Source organism: Cetorhinus maximus, chromosome 31 (assembly GCF_964194155.1).
Source record: "Cetorhinus maximus chromosome 31, sCetMax3.hap1.1, whole genome shotgun sequence".
NCBI classification, from domain to species: Eukaryota; Metazoa; Chordata; class Chondrichthyes; order Lamniformes; family Cetorhinidae; genus Cetorhinus; species Cetorhinus maximus.
This window is the reverse complement of record NC_135909.1, coordinates 11,251,000-11,264,318: the sequence shown is the minus strand read 5'-3', so window position 1 is coordinate 11,264,318 and position 13,319 is coordinate 11,251,000. Positions and strand designations below refer to the sequence as shown.

The following is a 13,319-nucleotide window of genomic DNA, read 5'->3' as shown; positions in this document are numbered from 1 at the left end:
AAGCAGAGCTGGGAACCCCTGTGTTTTGTTTTAATTTACCACATTTTAGCTGGTTTCCGGTACTTGCAGTGAGCTGGGAGGGTTTTCCTTTTGCTCCCAAATGCTTGTATGTTCCGGTCTTTCCGCGGTGAGTTTTCACACTGTGTGGATATCAGGTTCAAGTGATTCACATCAGTCGGTTTACTGATCTGATGTGATGGGCATTTAATTTAATGACAGAAATTACCTGTCCAAATTTACACATTTGGCAGAATATTCAGGGCCTGTACCAAAGAGGATCATTCATTTCAACGGTTCATGGATGCAAAAAGTATAGACGGGGGTATAATGAGCCACATTTGGTTGCGAGGTGGCGGAGAGGTTAAGGCGATAGACTGTTAATCCATTGTGCTCCGCACGTGTGGGTTTGAATCCCACATTCATCGTTACTGTTTCCGCCTTATTCCGGTGATTTTGCAGAAGCTCTGCCTGGAATCACTGATGTGATTCTCCAACCCAAGTTATGAGGCCAGCTCGCTTCGACTATTCTTGTAAGATCTTGGATTCGATACTTTTGTTCAAAATAACATGGGGATCCGACTTAGAGTCCATTCGACATGATATTTCCATCTCTCTCTCTAAGGGGAGACAGTGGATAAGTGGAAATATTCCATGGACTTGGGTTCATAGCTGCTGGTGGAAATTACACTCAATAATTCAATTTTGCAATTAAACGCCAATCTCAGTGGTGTTTCACTGATGTCTTCCCTGGTCTGGCCTAAATATGAGTTTGATTCCTAACTGCCCGCTGAGAAAGCCATTGAGTTCAAGGACAGTTTGGGATGTGTAACAAAGACTGGCCTTGAGACCAACGCTCACATCCCCTGAAATAATGTTTTAAAAGGGTGAATGCGCACCTCACTGATTGGATCTTCCATCAGCCCCTGTAATGGACAGACGTGTTGAATAATAAAGCGCTTTGTGACGTCAAGAAAAAGATCAATTCAGAACATCGCAGTGAAACCGAGGCTCAAACCCACATCTGCGAACAGAAGGGAATCAGAATGTTGGCAGTTTTTACAGAGCGATATTGTTGAGCTGAATGTTCACACTGGAAGGCTGTAAAGTTCCTCATTGAAGGATGAGGCGCTGTTCATCGAGCGAACATTGAGTTTCATTGGAACATTGCAGGAGTCCGAGAACCGAGTGATCAGGGTGTGAGCCAGGTCGCCAGTCATTTTGTTTCACCAGCTTGTCTGTGTGGATGAGTTGGTTGGACTTTCTGTTAATTTACCGCAATTTCTTGGCTATCAGTTTTTTCGCAGGCAAATGACACTTTCTGTCAAAAGTAACCCCATCACAACTCTTACTGCCCTGAGAAACTGCCACTTGGACATGTGATGAGCAGCTATTGAAGTGAGCGCTGGCTAACTTCCCTGACCGATAATTCCTCCTGAGCTTCTTTGCTAAGTCGAATTAAAGCTGACTTTCTGCAACTCCTATAACACAGCTAAAATATGGTCAAGTAATATGAAGCTGTAACCCTCCCGCCCAACCCACCATCATCTGCCCCCAGAATACGCCCCTACCCTCCCTGCATCCCCCCAACTGCCAGAACCCTCGGCAGCCCCCCACCCCACCCCACCCCCCTCCCCCACTTCCCTGCCCCACAGCCACCCCCAGCTCTGCCAGTCTGAATGTTCTTTCAGACAAGCCGACAACTCCATGTTGAAATAAGGCTGTGGACATTTTGACCCGACAGGGCTGTGTAGACAGGGGGTCACATGGTTTTCATGGTTCTGAAATAAATCATACCTGGAAGACTGTGTTTTAAAAAGTGGGCTTTTTTTTTCCTTTGAGAAGAGAAAGACCAACTGCTTGATGTTGTCTCGGATCAGTGCTGGGGGGGGGCGACTGTAGAACACTGACCCCATCTCAAGGACCGCACACCCTGACCTTTGCCTTGATCCATTGATTTTTAACGTTTGGCAAAATTCCCCCCTTTCTAAAGAAGTACCATACGGACTCGAAACGTTGATTCTCTGTTTTTTTTCACTCCACAGATGCTGTTAGACCAGCTGATTTTTTTCCGGCATTTTCTGTTTTTGTTTCAGATTTCCAGCATCTGCATCATTTTGCTTTAATTTCCCCTATTTCTCTTTTTTATGCCGTGTTTTTCTATTATGCGTGCATGTGTGTGTGTGTGTGAGAGAGAGAGAGGGAGAGCGTGTGTGTGTGTGACTTATGGTACCTGGAAAGATTCATTCGTATAATTTCATATTCCATACTGTATGTTCATAAGCTTTAATTTTCCATTCGAAAATACCTTTTTTTAAATGAACAAACAAATTTATAGTTCATTGAAACAATTCACTTTAAATTCTCCTTTATTCGCGGGAACAGTGGTGAAGGTAAATAATTGGCAATTTTGGTGAGTGAATTGAACATTTAAACCAATGTTGTGACCGGTGGAGTAGTGGGACTAGACCAAGGGCGCACTCCTCCCATCCCGCTCGGAACAGGGTGCTCACTCAGAAACTTAGCTCCAGGTCACTGTCGACTCCTTCTGTAAAGCATATGACAGATTGGGCTTCCCACTAATAATGCAGGAGACTAAGATCCGTTTCAAATATTCCTGACCGAGGAAGACCATCAGAAACTGCTGCACACAAAGAGTTTACTGAAAGGTCAAATTATATTCTTTCAGCGAGTCATGGAAGTGCCCTTGGAGCAGGTTAAGCAGCATTTCCTGTGTTTCAATGAGAAATTCTAATCTGAATTTAATAGGATAGAGTAAATATTTGTCATACACACGAGATCCGTCCGCCACATGAATGAGGCGAGCTCATTTCTCGATCTAATCACTAAGGGGCACAGGGAACGAAATAATAATAAACGAGAGGGAAACAAGGGATTAATTGGATTGCAATTCCGCTCCACTGGTTAATGTTAAAAAAACACCATTGCAACGGATTTTCAGGAATTTACATTCCCAATGACTGATCGAGTTACCAGAAGCTGGAAACATTTGAGATTTGCATAGTTTAATGGGAGCTGAGTTGACAAGAGCTTTTTCACATGTTTTTTTCAAGAAAAGTTAAACTAATCTTTATTCCAGTAACGTGGACCAGTACACATACTTTGGAGGAGAGCAAGTCTCCACCACACTCAAACAGGGCTGGGTATACCCAAAACACTCTGGCAACATCAGCTACCGAATAACACACGCAGCAACACATGAAGCTCATGTGAATGGATTTGCAACTTGCTGCCGAAACCCAGGATCCTTTAAATCTTCAGTCTAACGCTCTCCCGACTGAGCCATTCCGGCTAACCGAAGGGCTTTCTTTGAGCCGGAATTGAACCAGAGACCTAAGGATGCTAATTTTACAGGCACCTACGGTCCTCCTTTTATATTAGAGAACATGATCGTATAATGACAAAGGACAGCCATCACCTCGTTTCAGTTCCCACCAGGTTTCCAGTTATTCTTGATAAAGTGGGGGTACAAAACCCAACGAAGCATCAGTTCATTGCCATAAGCTCTCGGCCAATCGCTGCGCAGGAAGTCTCCGACAAACAGCTTTCTTCATCCTTTGAGTGAATTGCTCCCTGACGTCATTATTAAATGGCTTAACTCTAAGTTTAAGGTAATATCCATTTGTTCTGCACTCCCCCACCAGAGGAAATCGTTTCTCCGCATTCAAACCTATTAATCATCTCAATTACCTCAACCAGATAGCGCCTACACCTTCTCAACTCACGAGAGGTGTCAGCTGTGGCTCAGTTCATAGCACCCTCGCCTTTGAATCACAGGGTTGTGGGTTCATGTCCCACTCCCAGAAACCAAGAACTGTGATTGTATTCGAAAGAGTTGCAATCTGTGACTGTTGATAACTCGAAAGAGTTTCTCAACTCACGAGTATGTAAGCGTCACAGCGGGAGCACATCTAACTGCAGATCAGATAAATGTGTGTGTTGTAGATGGTCATGGCTACTTTTGCACGAAATCTGTATCTGAATTAATGGAGCCCATTTGTGATAAACACTGTCGCCTTTCACCGCTTAGCTGATGAGTTTCATGGAGCCACGTATGTGATTCCCTCAGTTCTGTTTTTGCGCAAAGCTGGGGAAATGCATCACAGATGTCAGTCTTCAGCCAGCTCCATTCACTCCAAGTGAAATCAAGAAATGGCTGAAGGCACGGGTAACTGCAAAGGCTTTGTGCCCTGACACCAATCCTGCAGCAGCACTGAAAACCTGTGCTCCAGAAATAGCCTCGCCGCTCGCCAAGTTGTTCCATTACAGCTACAAGACTGGCATCTACCCGGCAATGTGGGAAATTGCTCAGGTCTGTCTTGTCCACAGAAAAACAAGAAAATCCAAGCGGCAAAAACCGCCCCATCCGTCTTCTCTCGTTTATCAAGAAGGTGAGGGAAAATGTGGTCGACAGTGCGATCAAGTGACACTTACTCAGAAACAACCCGCTCACTGAAGCTCAGTTTGTTTTCTGCCAGGGTCACTCAGCTCCTGACCTCATTGCAGCCTTGCTCCAAACATGAAGGAAACAGCTGAACTCAAGACGCCAGGTGCAAGTGACTGCACTTGAGCTCAAAGAAGCATTTGACCTAATGTGGCATCAAGGAACCCCAGCAAAACTGAAGTCAAAGGAAATAAGGCGGGAAACTCTCCACTGGTTGGAGTCGTCCCCGGGGTTTCAAATACATTGGAAAAGATTTCCAGCATGAAATGTAATTCGCTTATGATTGATGCACTTTGTGTGACAATGAAAGGATTCCTTGACAGCATCTGGTTATGGAGGAGGGTTGTTGGTCGCTATGGGATTTCCATTGCGTTATTGTGAGCCAGGTCCCTGGTTCCATTCCCGGACGAGCCCATCTTAATACAGCATTTTTTTCGCGCTCGAGGTGGTGGCAGTTCCGGAAATCAGGACCAGGTTTGAACACCCAGGAAGTCATTGCAGGGAATGCATCACCTCAACACACGTGATATAAATGAATGCCAATTTAAAGAGCATTACTCCGTGCCATGAGACTCTGAATTTATTCTAATGCATCAAATGAGGGAACTGTCTATTTGTGGATTCACGAGGGAGGCTGATAGCACTCAGTTTCAATCTTGACTGAAAGGACAAGCAGAGCTGGGAACCCCAGTGTTTCATTTTAATTTACCACATTTTAGCTGTGTTCCGGTGCTTGCAGTGAGCTGGGAGGGGTTTCTTTTTGCTACCAAATGCTTGTAAGTTCCGGTCTTTCCGCGGTGGGTTTTCACACTGTGTAGAAACATGTTGGATATTAGGTTGAAGTGATTCACATCAGTCGGTTTACAACAGTCACTAATCTGATGTGTTGGGCATTTACTTTAATGACATAAACTACATTTCCATCTTTACACATCTGTGCGAATATTCAAGGCCTGTACCAAAGAGGATCATTTATTTCATCGTTTCATGGATGCAAAAAGTATTGAAGGGGGTTTAATAAAGGGTATCTTGTGACGAGGTGGCCGAGAGGTTAAGGCGATGGACTGCTAATCCATTGTGTTTTGCACACGTGGGTTCGAATCCCACCTTCGTCGTTACTTTATCAACTGTTTCCGTCTTATTGCGGTGATTTTGCAGAAGTTCTGCCTGGAATCACTGAAGTGATTCTCCAACCCAAGTTATGAGGCCAGCTTCCTTCGACTTTTCTTGTAAGATCTTGGATTCGATACTTTTGTTCACAATAACATGGGGATCCGACCTAGAGTCCATTCGACATGATATTTCCATCTCTCTCTAAGGGGAAACATTGGAGCAGTGGAAATATTCCGGGGACTTGGGTTCATTTCCCACCATAGTTGCTGATGGAAATTAAACTCAATAATTAAAACCTGCAATTAAACGCTAATCTCAGTGCTGGTTCACTGATGTCTTCCCTGGTCTGGCCTACATATGAGTTTGATTCCTAACTGCTCGCTGAAAAAGCCACTGAGTTCAAGGACAGTTTGGGATGTGTAACAAAGACTGGCCTTGCGAGCGACGCTCACATCCCCTGAAATAATGTTTTAAAGGGTGAATGCGCACCTCACTGACTGGATCTTACATCAGCCCCTGTAATGGACAGACGTGTTGAATTATAAAGTGCTTTGTGATGTCAAGGAAAAGATCAATTCAGAACATCTCAATGAAACCGAGGCTCAAACCCACATCTGCGAAAAGGGAATCAGAATGTTGGCAGTTTTTACAGAGCGATATTGTTGAGCTGAATGTTCACACTGGAAGGCTGTAAAGTTCCTCATTGAAGGATGAGCCGCTGTTCCTCGAGCGAACCTTGAGCTTCATTGGAAAATTTTATGACTGGATTGAAACTCAAAATCCTGTCTCAATGACATCTCAAATAAAACTGTCGGCTGCTTGAAAACGCAGCAGTTAAACTTTCTGTCTGATCATGAGAGCGACTGTGACATTTACAAAACTAAGTCATTTGATAAAATAGTTCAAAAACCATCAAGATTGAAATCCTATGAGGAAAAGTCAAGTTATTATGAGAACTCTGCTGAGAAAGCTTCATTGGACAGCACAGAAATCAGGTGAAGAGTCTGAGTAAATCGACACCAGCGAACATCAAGTCAACATCAAAACTGAATCAACTCTTGTGAAGGTCAGTGAGTATAAGCTGAGTGCTCCATGCTCCATCAGCTCATCAAGTAGATGTATTGTCTGGATAAAGCGTTCTGTTTAAAACACGATTTATTTAACTGAGTTGAGCAGGCACGTTATTGCAGAACAAATAAGTCACCTCTAGATTTTCCTTTGAAAACATAGAAGCTAGGTGCAAACTTCTGGTTTGTTGATATTTTGAATTCAAATAAACTGGAATTACAGTGCAAATGAATTGATATTCGAAATAAAACCTTACTTTCAGGTAAATTATATGGAACAATTAAATTACAAACAAGAACTCAAGAGACCTGTGAGCTCAAACACAGAGAGAGTAAATTTCAGAGTGAAGACTTAAAAATTTCAATTTTTTGCAAGTGAGGGATAAGTGCAGAGGGGGAAGGAGCTGTTGTGTAATTTTAACCGAGATACTGCAGCAAAAGTACAAGACGGAAGGAGTGGAACTCTCTAAATAACGAGAACTTTAGTTAAATAGACAACTCATTTCAGTGAAATGTTGGGACAGCTGAGAGCTGTTGCCTACACATCCTGTGCTCTGTGGAAACTCCAAATAAGACCGATGATAATTGTCAGATTCATAATACATTAGCGAACCAAGCAGAATACAGAAAGTGCAGAGGAGAAATGGAAAAAGGAAATTAGATCAGAAGAGAGAGTGTATGAGAAAAGATTTGCAGGTAACAACCGAAAACACAGAAGATTTTTTACCAGCATAAGGGCAGTCACTGAAAGGGGGGCTGATTTGGAGATCCTGTGCGGGGAGAGGGCATGGCTGACGTACTAAATGAGAACATACAAACAAACTAATTAGCAGCTGGAGTAGGTCACTCAGACCCTCGACCCTGCTCCGCCATTCAATAAGACCCTGCCTGATCTGATTGTAACCTCAACCTCACATTCCTGCCTACCCCTAATAACCTTTCACCCCCCACCCCCTTGTTAATCAAGAATCTATCTAACTCTGTCTTTAAAATATTCAAAGACTCTGCTTCCACCAGCTTTGAGGAAGAGAGCTCCAAAGACGCTCGACCCTCGGATAGAAGTGAAACTCTGCCTGAAATAAGCTACCCCTTATTTGTAAACAGTGACCCCTAGTTCCAGATTCTGCTATAAGAGGAAACGTGCTCTCCACCTCCACCCTGTCAAATCCCTCAGGATCTTAAAGGTTTGAATCTAGTTGCCTCTTACTCTCCTGAACTCCAGGCGATACAAGCCTAACCTGTTCAACCTCACCTCATAAGACAACCGGCCCATCCCTGGTATTCGCCTCGTAAACTTTGCACTAAACCTGTCATCACAAAACAAGCGGATGCTGCTAATGTCATTGGTGGGGAAATTGGATAGGATGAAAATAGATGAAGTGGAAGCTATCACAAGGCTGGCACCGCTCACAGTAGAAAAGCTGCTCGATCCACATCGGATACACCTTGGATTACTGAGGGAATGAAGGGTGGAAATAGCGGAGACTCGAGCCACAATCTTTCAATCCTCCTTGGAGATGGGAGTGAAGCCAGACGACTGCAGGTTGTTCATGTTACATCCGTGTTTAAAATGGAGAGGGATAAACCCAGTAACTACAGAGCAGTTAGTCTCATGCTGGTGGTGGGGAAACGTTTAAAGACAATAATCCAGAACAAAATTCATTGTCACTTGGTAGAACATGAGTTGATAAATGATAACCAGCACAGATTGGTTAACAGAAAATCAGCACTGAAATACTTAATAAAGCTCTTTGATGACGTGTCAGAGAACATTGACCAGGGGAGTGAGGATGATGATGTGTATCTGGACTTCCAAAGGGATTTGAAAAAGTCCCACATAATGAACTTGTTGGTAAAATTCCAGCAGCTGGGATTAAAGGGGCAGCGACAGCATGGATACAAAATTGAATAAGGGACAAAAAGGGTAAAGTAGTGGCGAGCTCTGAAGAAGATTCATTTGGACTCAAACGTTAACTCTGTTCCTCTCTACACAGATGCTGCCAGGGCTGCTGAGTTTTTACAGCATTTTCTGTTTTATTATAAATTTTAATAACTTCCAGCCTATATTCAAGTTTGCTGATGACACTAGCCTAGGTGACTTGGTTAGTAGCGTATGTGGGAGCAGCAAGTTTCAAAGGGTCGTTAACAGATTCAGTGAGAGAATAAAACTGTGGCCGGTGGTGGTCAACACTGGGAAGAGTGAGGTCATCCACCTTGAACTAAAGTAAGATCCGAGAATTTCCTAAACAGTCAGAAACTTTGGACTGTGCCGGAGGAGCCGAGAGTGAAAGCTGAGTGAGACTGAAGGGTGGAGAAAGAACAGCGGCAGAGCTGCCCGAGAGCAGCCGCGAGGGAGAGAGAAGGAGAGAAAAGTGAGAGTCGCGGGGGATAAAGAGCTGAGAGGAAGGGGCTGGCGCAAACCGGCCATGTTCAAAATATTCAATGCTTGATATCACAGGAAAGGAGGTAACTGGTTAGTTTGTGCCGATTTCTCAGTCTTTCTCTTTCTAAATTAGGACATTGATTGAAACGAGGCGATGAGAATTAAAAAAAAAAAAAATCAATCAGGGTAAGTATAACAGTAAGTGCCAGTGTGATAACTGGAGTCAATGGGAATCATGGGGAAAACTCTCTGCTGCTTGGAGTCATACCTACCACAGAGGAAGATGTTTGTGGTTGCTGGAGGTCAATCATCTCAGCTCCAGGACATCATTGCAGGAGTTCCTCAGGGTAGTGTCCTCGGCCCAACTATCTTCAGCTGCTTCATCAATGACCATCCTTCCAAAATAAGGTCATAAACCTGATGTTTGCACAAGGTTCAGTACCATTCACGACTCCTTGGATACTGAAGCAGTTCATGGCCAAATTCAGCAAGACCTGGACAATAGCCAAGCTGAGCCGACAAGTGGAAGAAACATTCATGCCACACAAATGCCAGGCAATATATAATATATTAATTACATATTAATTGTATATACATATATATATATTTATCTATATATATGGAAATGAATGTACTATCGCCTAGTTTGTGGATGACACAAAATTAGGTGGGAAGGCAAATGGTGAGGGTAATTCAAAGTGTCCAAGAAGGGATATAGACAGGGAAATCTTGTTAGATTATTGTTTTAGTGTTCCTTCAGAATGTAAGCAGCAGGGATGATAAAGGGGAGCCAGTTGTATTCCAAAAGACATTCCATAATGTGCTACATAAAATGTCACTACACAAGATAAGAGTATATGCTGTTAGGGTTCATATATTAGCATGGATTGAGAACATGACAGGAAACAGAGAATCAGGATAAATGGGTCATTTTGAGGTTGGCAAACTATAACTAGTGGACAGATGCAGAGTTCAGTGTTGGACCTCTACTATTTACGATCGATGTTAATGTTTTGGATGATGGTACCCACTATATTGTAGCAAAATTTGTTGACGATGCAAAGATGGGAATCAAAGCAAGCTGTAAGGTGGATAGAGAGAGTCTGCATATATATGTAAATGTTCAAGTGAATGGAGATAAAATAGCAGATGTAGTATAATGTAGTAAAATGTGAGGTTGCCCACTTCTGCAAGAAGCATAGGAGAGAGGAATATTACTGAGATGGAGAGAGACTGCAGAATCCTGTGGTACAGAGGGATCCTTGTACAAGGATTAAAAAAAATGTTTAGATGACATTGCAGAATGCTGCAGTACAGATGGATATGGGTGCCGCTGTATAAGAATCATTGAAAAAAAGTTATCATTTAGGTGCATCAAATACTTAGGAGGGCAGGTGGAATGTTGGTCTTAATTGCAAGGGGACTGGAATAGAAAAGCGGAGAACCCTTGTTGCAACTGTACAGGGCATTGGCGAGTCCACACCAAGAATAATGGGTGCTGATTTGGTCTGATTACTGAATGATGGACATACTTGCATTGAAGTCAGTTCCAGAGAAAGGTGACTGGGATATTCCCTCGACTGAGGGGGTTTTCTAATGTGGAAGAGTTGATCAGGTTGGATCTAGACTCACTGGAATTTAGAATGACTTAACAATATGATAGTGAATGAGCATCTGACAATGATTGACTGCAATATGTTAGAGACAGACATTCAGTTTGAGCAGAAAGGTCACATACATGCTTGTTATCACCTCAAGTAAGGCCAATAAGGACGGAATGAGTGGCAAACTGAGCATGTTAAATTCCCATCAGCTATTAACAGGTAAAACAAGACAGGAAACAATCAGAGGCACTCAAATAATAATTTAGTGTAATCTGTACCTAATGCAAACCCGAAGGAATGAAACTTTCATGATAATTATGGTTACTTATTATTATGGTTAATATTATTAATAATGGGGACGGAATTCCATAAATTAAACCAGTGATTAAGAAGGAATGACAATTTCTGTCCAGATAATGATGAACTGTGTATTTGGTGCGATGCTGTCTCCGCTATGCTGATAGTTTTGTCCTTCTCGGTGGTTCATGTCACAGGGAGGACGCTGCTGTTCAAATAAAGATGACGAATTACTGCAGGGTGTCCTATAGATCGGAAAACCTGCGGCTAAGTTCCCCTCCGAGTCACTCATCATCCTGACTTGTAAATATATCGCTATTCCTTCACTGTCGCTGGGTCAAAATCCTGGAACTTCCTTCCTAACAGCACTGTGGGTGTACCTACACCACACGGAACGCAGCGGTTCAAGAAATCAGCCCACCACCACCTTCTCAAGGGCAACTCGGGATGGGCAAAAAATTCCGGCCCAGTCAGCGAAGCCAACATCCCGTGAATTAACTTAAAAAAAATGACTTTCACGATATTGTTTCTATCTAAGAGGATGTTTTTATTCTATTCAGATAATCATCCAGTGATAGTGAAGAGGAAGTGGCCACTCAGGACATTGCGCCTGTGCCAGTTCTTTGGGAGGAATGTGCTGAGGGAAAGGGGAAAGCATTGGCTGGGATGTGTTTGCAGCATTTACAGCTTGTATCCATCTGTGAATAAACATCATATCAGAGATTTGTTGAAGATTGAATTTTTGCACCGGAAGCAAGAAACTGAAGCAAATAACAGACGTGATTGTGGGCAACAGGAAATACTCCCTTTTGGCATTAATGAGAATGGAGATAGCAGAGGATGGTTTCGATCCATCGACCTCTGGGTTATGGGCCCAGCACGCTTCCGCTGCGCCACTCTGCTGCTTGGCTTTTAATATCTACTGTTCCATTATGGTATTAAAGTGTTTCCCATGTTTAGAATATATTTCCTGCTGTGGAATTGTGCTCTCTGGTGTTGAGAAATGTTCTTTGTTATTGTGTCAAATGCTTCCCTGCAGTTCAAACGTGTTCCCGGTTGTATAAATATGATGGCCGAGCCAGTGAATCTCATATCCATTGAATTTAAAAAAAAAGTTTCGCTCTGTTGCACTTCTCAGCTCTGGCCAGTAGATGTCAGCACACTCAGAGAGCGACAGAACAGCCAAGAACCGTTTACATTTTATTGGACGGCGAAGGGAGGTTTTTGGAATTACTAACGGTGGAGATGAAATTTCATAATATTTTGTTGCACCAAGCAGAATTTATAATGTTGTGCTGAAACCGTCAGATCGTTGTTTTGTATTTGAGAGTGAGATACATTCTTCACTGGCCTTTTCTGGCCCATTTTGTGAACGTGGGATTCAATATCTATGTCACTCACTGGTACTGTGTGAAACTGAAAAACATTCTGAACCTGTTAGTCTTGGTTACTGTATGTGAGTGTGGAGACATTGTCAGTGGAACTGCCAATGTGTTTGGTTTATTCTGACAGTCACTCTCTTGGACAGTATATTTGTGTTAAATTCCATTCCTATCTGTATCAGTATTTTCTGATACTGAAGAAAGGTGGGTTACATTCTGAAACTGTCAGTGGAACTGTATGTGTGGAAGGAGTTTGCTCTATCAGTCAGCTTCTGGTGCTGAAAGTGAGTGTTGGAGTCATTCTGTGTCTCTCATTCTCTGGTACAATATACCTGTGCCATATTCAGACTGCACATTGCATTTTCTGGTATTGTATGAGTGTCTGGACACTTCTTTAGCCTGCCAGTAGAACTGTAGGTGTGCAAGTATTTTGTTCTCAGTCACTTTCTGGTAATGCAAACGAGTTTGGGACTCATTCTGAATCTCTTAATGGTGTGTGTGTGTGTTTAACTCTATCAGTCAGTACTTCTATATGTGAACATGGAAATCATTCTGAATCTGAAGTCTTTGGTGCCCTTTTTTATTCATTCGTGGGATGTTGGCTTCGCTGGCTAGGCCAGCAGTTATTGTCCATCCTTAATTACCCTTGAGAAGGTGGTGGTGAGCTACCTTCTTGAACCACTGCAGTGCATTTGGTGCAGGTACATCCTCAGTACTATTCGGAAGGGATTTCCAGGATTTTGACCCAGCGACAGTGAAGGAACAGCGATATATTTCCAAGTCAGGATTTTGAGTGCAGTATCCACTCTGTATCCGTTACATCTGTCAAACTTTGGTATAAAAAAATGTGAGATTCAATTGGTGTTTTTCAGTCATCAGTATTGTATGTGAAAGTGGAGTTTATTGTGTGTGTGTTAGTGTGTGGTCTTCCATTTGTATCCGTCAGCATCTGTTACTCTATGTGATTCTTGGACTCTTTCTAAGTCTCTCAGTGGGACAATTGGTGTGTCA

General features: G+C 42.8%; 1 long non-coding RNA gene and 2 other non-coding genes across 3 annotated transcripts in view; 1 reads left to right on the top strand and 2 right to left on the bottom strand.

Annotated features, from left to right (window-relative positions):
* Positions 1-13,319, bottom strand: part of LOC144670421 (uncharacterized) — a 918,626-nt gene that overhangs the window by 755,876 nt on the left and 149,431 nt on the right. The gene's annotated exons all lie outside the window — the stretch shown is intronic.
* Positions 5,496-5,577, top strand: trnas-gcu (transfer RNA serine (anticodon GCU)). The gene has a single exon. It is a non-coding gene; the product is annotated as a tRNA-Ser (tRNA).
* On the bottom strand, positions 11,758-11,829 carry trnam-cau (transfer RNA methionine (anticodon CAU)). The gene has a single exon. It is a non-coding gene; the product is annotated as a tRNA-Met (tRNA).